Genomic DNA, 6,428 nt, shown 5'->3' on the forward strand with positions numbered 1-6,428 from the left:
AGTCGTGACAGTCTCATTTTTATTCATTTTTCGCATTTTTATTTGTTTGTTTGTTTGTTTGTTTAATCTGAAATGACCCTTTATCATGTAGACTGTGTTAACATTTCATTTTGAATGCACCAACAGAAATGGCCCAAAATGCCATGTAACAAATAGTTCCTCCATTAAGAGTTGAGAATGTTTCTCTTCCTCTGTTAGATCACTTTTTCTGGACCCAAGGTTTTTATCTGACAGCGATCACATAAAAGCCAGGGGACAGTGAGAAGTTGAACTGGCTGATCTGGATAGTAAATACTCTACAATCAACCATCTCACACAGAATCACTCTAAACGATTTTACAACTCTATGCAGAAATTTTGAGAAACTGGTTGAATTTGCATTGAACAGATCTATTCAGAGGCTGTGCTGTGCCAGTGAACTACACTGTATTGAGGGCAGAAATCACTGTATTGAGGCACAAATAACTATACTGAGTAATGGGAAATTTAAATATGGCATCAATATAATAATTCATAGCCTTATTATTACCATGTCACAGGCTACACAGCTTTGTTATTAATCCAAATATAAAACAGAAATGTAATGTTAAACTTTAAAAAGTTTAAAGTTAAGTCATTTGGTGTCCTTGCTAGCTCATTAGACTATGCTAACTTTTACAACAGTTTATTGGCAGTAGATTAAACTCAGGAACCAAAGGGGGTTTTATCAGAGAACTTGTAGAGATGAGAATTCCCGCTCTGCAATGTCTTCCGATTTTCTCAAACGCTAGAGGGCGCTCCCGTGTGAGTCCAAGATGAATGGGTTGATAGGGAGCATTTGAGCAAAAATCATAGTTTCTAAATGCTTAAACATTTTTAATGTAAAATCATGCAATCATTTCCTGAACACTGAGCAGCATAAAACACTTTAACACCGCTGTTGTATTTTTAAGAGCTTTTAAACTCGAGCTATAGGAGTTTAAAAAGCCGCCTCACGTACGCCTGTAGACAAAAAGTAATATATAGGTACCATTTCTTTGTTTCTTTAGTGAAATAGGTCCTTCTACTTTCTAAAATTAAAGAAACGTTCAGGGAAAGTGATTAGAAACTATTTTAACTTGTCATTTTTAGCCGTTGAGCGCCATTTACTCCCATTCATTGAAGACTTACTCGTGGGCGCCCTCTGCTGGTTAGTAGTCCTGTTTTGATATAACGGGAGAAATAGGAAGCAGCCAGGCTCTGGTTTTATGTCAGTCAGGTATTACTCACTGTCTGTGTAGGGAAGACGATTCAGACCAGCTTCAGAAAAAACGGAATGCTGCTAGTAACAGGGAAGATAACTAACTAAAGCAGGACGATTCGCAGAAAGACAGCTCACACGTCTGTGTACGTGTTTTCAGTTCATTTATGATCTAAAATACTTCTGAGATGAGATGTATTCATGACAACATGGAGCTCTAACCACGTTAATACCACAGATATGCGTACCTAGATGCCAAGTTGGGTCCAGCCAGGCACATCGCGGCAATTTAAGAAAGATACTGTCCAAAATTACACTATTTCAAGAAAATTGCACTCAGAAAGGATAGGATTATATAAAGGAGGAAACGCAGCAATCCACATTGTTTGTGTGATGTTTATATGTAGATATGGCCGTGTGGTTGGTGAGGCACAGAGAACCTGTTGATGTAACTGTTAATTTCTCTGCTTTTATATTAAGTTTATTTCTTATTTTTTATTAAGCGATATTGAACACTCTATTCAGGGGGTCTTGACTTTATGTGGTAGTTATTTATTTACGATGGTTAATGCTTCGTAGTTCTAGCATACCTTAATCTGTGTAGATATTCAACATAGATTAACGCTAGCACCTTTTACACTAACCTTAAGTTAGCTTCTATTTGCCAGCTTCTTGTTCGAATTTTCCCGTTCCACCTTAAATGGAGCAGCCTCAGGCACCAGAACGTGACTGCTGCACCATTTAAGGTGGAACGGGAAAACTCGAACAAGAAGACGACTAATAGGAAGCCAACTTTAGCTTCGTCCTCCTGAGTATTAAGATTAGAGGTGCTGATTGTGTTTTTAAACTCAGGTCAGGCGCAGACAACATAACAGTTACTTTTCTGTTGGTTCAGACGGCTAATTAGCACAAAGAGTTATAGAAATAAAAGCTACCGAGAGCAGTCCGTATAACTGTGTCTGGAGATTATAACCAAAAAATCTGGTGAAAATCGGTTGAGTAATAAGGACGTTGTGGCCGATTTAATCCGGAGACTCATCTTCTCTCAATGCAAGCGAATTTGTTCGTGAGCGGATCTTGACCGCTCCAACATGGCGGTCGCGCAGACGTATCGCCTCAGAGAACAACAGGCAACGCCGCCTCTCGGATTGTATATCTATGGTGAATATGCACAAAATAAGTTCATGCTAACATGCAGATTCTACATGGCAGCATCTTAATGGGTTAACCGTCTCTTATGGGGCAGGGGACGGTGTTTCTCCCAGGTGTCTCTACTGCCACCTGCTGGTGAGATGTGATGTGGCGCTCAAGATACAACTTGCTTGTTTGAACGATTTTTGAATAAAATTAAGTGGAATGTTCAGCAGTTAAACATCCATTGAAATATTGACCATTTTGTTGGGCAAAATCATGGAGACATTAAACGACAAAAGTCCCACTCCTGTATATGTTATAAAACAGTTGACAACTTATTTAGCACCTGTCGTCTTCTTAGGTCAATTTCTGGCTCTGTATCTCCTCCTTTGTTAATGTAATCTGTTAGTGACCAGTGGTATACTGTTTACGAGAGATGTAAAAGATTGCAAACGTAGCTATTAAGCCGAGTTCTGTGGTCTATAGTCCTATTGGTTGCTCAGTAGAATGAGATAATACAGTCATGATGACTGACGCTGCACTCAATAGTCAGCGTAACTGACAAGTGAGTGAACACGGCTGAAAAAAGATTAATGCTGTTCTTGTTCATTTTGCATTGGAAAGCATCGAAATACAGTTCAGCACACTTTTTCACATAACATAATGAAAATGATATTACTTTCAGTGTAACTGTGTTTAAAAATGTGATTAATAATGCTGTTGTTCTGTTAAGCTTTACAGAATAATGATCACATTAATAACTTACCCAGTCCACTTTAGTGAACTGCATACGAAGCTAAACAATGGTAAGATCGTGGCTGTTAACTTGCTTTGACGACGCCGAGGTTCAGACCTCAGAATCTCCATTCTTGAGATTTAACGTGGAAGCAGTGCCATTCTGATAATGCCGTACCCTGCTCTGAGATGTAGCTCTCACATGCCTACTCAATCAAATAATAGTATTAAATATACAAATAATATTTATTGAGCTGCATTTTTAAAGATACCGACATTTGATTTGTTTTCTGGAAGTGTCGCTGCGCTCTGGCCGACCAAATCATTATGCTCTAAGCCAGTGATTCCCAAGTCCTGGAGGACCCCCTACCCAGCACGTTTTTGTGTTTTCCTGCCAAAGCACACCCACATCAACTCAGGAAGGGCTTGTTAATTAGCAGATCTGTTTGATCAGATGTGTTGAGACCAGGGCAAACACTAAAATGTGCAGAGGAGAGAGTCGTTCAGGACCAGGCTGGTCAGGCCCAGATAGCAAGCAAATATCAGTTGGCTAGCCTGATAAGATTGGCCCCCCCGCTGACTGTTTGCCACTGCTGGTCCACCCTTGGACCACCCAGGCTATTGTCCTGTGTGAAAGGTTTAACTAGTTTTTCTCCAACAGATTTTTAATGCTCACAGCTTTTTTGTTTCGTAAAATAAACAGGACAAACATTACAAACAACTGCAAAATAAATAAATAAATAATTACATACTTGTTATTGCTGACACTGCTAGATTAGATTCAAGTGCTAGATAAAAATTGTTTACTGCTTTACAAAGCATAATGAAAGAAAGAAATGAAGGAAAAATGAAGGAAATTGGAAGCGGAAAAACAGCCCACCTGGAAAAAGCTGAGTGAAATGTCAGTGGACCGCCAGCTTTGCCTTTAGAGGGCCAAAGCTGGCCCAGTGTATTCTTGCTGTTGGGGGCCTGTCATGTTCCTACCTTAAGGTCACTGAGGTCTTTCAGTTTTTGAAGATCATGAGATTCACTGTGAAAACAGTGATGAGTCTATACTATCAGCAGTGACCGATTCCCAGCTGACCTCAGAACAGCTGTGGTTTGGGCGTAGACTTTTCTTCCTGATCTCTGTATGAGATACTATGCTTACGTTATTCAAAGCAACTTTAACTGCTTTACTAACATACAGTTTAGCTATGATACTGTACATATGTGAGAGTTATGATGGGAAATGAACAGATTATGATTGTAAAATACAAGCTCGATAACTCAGTTTTAATGTGGACCACACCTAATGTTGCTAGATACAACTGCACACTTTAGTCTAGTTCCAGTAGCTGTTCAGGTCAGGCTACAGGCTCTGGAGTTGGCTAGATTAGCGATTAGATGAAAAATGAATGGCAGTTCAAAGGTGTTGTTCTCTGTTACTCACTCATCACTGCTGGAAAAAAACGTAGACCATTAGAACCATTAGGATTAAAACCTGATGGTTTTGCTTTCTTGTGGGAATTGGCTTAATGATTGCCATAAGAGACCACTAGTTTCATGTAGGACACCTTTAGATTTGATTAGAAAATGATCAAATGCATCTGGAATCCGTCCCATATCACCTGTTAGACCATTAGAATCCTTTACTGCAGATACTATGATTTCAACCCATCAGGAAACACAACAAATTATTAGTGACTATAAGACAGCAGAAAGTTTTCATGGTTTCTAGGACTGTTTTCAGCTGGGCTAGTGAATTGGCAGACTTTATAAAGTATTTCTAATGTATGCTTTTTCAGTAATCTGTGAAGACAGAAGGAAGAGAGCAAAACAAACCAACAGACAGAAAGAGGTATTATTATTATTATACATCAAGTTGTTTCCAACTCCTGGCAACCGTATGGATTGTGTTTCTCCTGAATATCCTGTCTTCTGTTTGGAATCAGCTTTGGAATGGCTGTTTCATTTCCTCCGATTGCATCCATCCATCTTGTAGCTGTTCATCCTGTTTTACCTTCAGCTCTTCCAAGCATAATAGTCTTTTCCAATAAATTGGTTCTTCATAGAATATGTCCAAAGTAAGAGCTTCACTTTGCTTATCTGCGCCTCAAGTGAGAAGTGAGCCTTGTTTTGGTTTAGGATCCATTTGCTTTTCTTTTCCATCCAAGATTCTCTTAGAAGTCTTCACCAACATCAAAGTTTTTCCTCTCATGCTTGTTTATTGTCCAGCTTTCACATCCATTAAGAACCACAGAGAAGACCACAACCTGGACCATTCTGAGTTTTAGAGACAAATAACTGCATTTAAAGATCCTTTTAGCTGAAAATAAGCGGGCAGCCGAAATAAATAGTTAATTTGATCATTAAAATTAAACAGGGTAACTGGAGTTCAGCAGTTTACGGAAGTCTTGAGGGATGGGAAAGGAACAAATGAAAGGAAAAGGTACATAATGATTGTGGACAAGCAAAAAAGGGGCACTTATTTGGGAAATAAATAACTAAATGAGAAACCGACAGCCAGTGTAGTACACAAACTCAAAGGTGAGTTTAGTTACTACGGAGACCTGCTGGTGACATCATATATTTATTAATATATATTAATTAATGTGTGGCCACGCCTTATTAACACATGGGAACAAGATTTTAATGCATGGCCACGACTGATTAAGGGAATAAGGTAATTAAGTCACGGCCACAACTTAGTAAGGCATGGGAATGAGATTAGTTGTGGCCACAAGGCATGGGGGTACAAGATCATGCCTTACACTAGGATTTCGTTCCCACACCTCACTAAGTTGTGGCCATGACTTATCTCGTTCCCCTGCTTTACTATGTCATGTCCACAGCTTAATGATCTTGTTCCCATGCCTTGCTAAGGCGTGGCCAAGAATTATTTTTCATTATGCAAAACGCACCTTTCTAAAATTGTGATCCCAGTTATGATGAGGCAACTATGAGAAATGAGTACCTGATAACGTTTACTACAGTAATGCGTGCGCTTCGTTATGTAAGCTAAACCCTCGCTAGAGCTGAGCGCATGTTTAATGATGCAGGCCAGATTTAATCAGACGTGAATCCAGACTCTGTGAATGCTGTAGTGGGTTAAGTTGTTACCCAGCCAAATATTATTCTCTCATAATGTTACTGCACATTTTTCCCCTCGTTGGGTCTAACGTGGCCACCCCATTGAAAAGGTGGCTACGCCCGATGTTTACCTATATATTTTTTGGGGGGATTGTGTGGGGGGAGTTACGTCCAACCTGGCATCCTCACTGCAGGCCTGCGGTGCTGTTTATGTCGTGGCTCTGCCTGTTGGAGCCCGATGGCTGCAGCCCATTGGGCAGGGAGGCTC

Source organism: Pygocentrus nattereri, chromosome 13, assembly GCF_015220715.1.
Source record: "Pygocentrus nattereri isolate fPygNat1 chromosome 13, fPygNat1.pri, whole genome shotgun sequence".
NCBI classification, from domain to species: domain Eukaryota; kingdom Metazoa; phylum Chordata; class Actinopteri; order Characiformes; family Serrasalmidae; genus Pygocentrus; species Pygocentrus nattereri.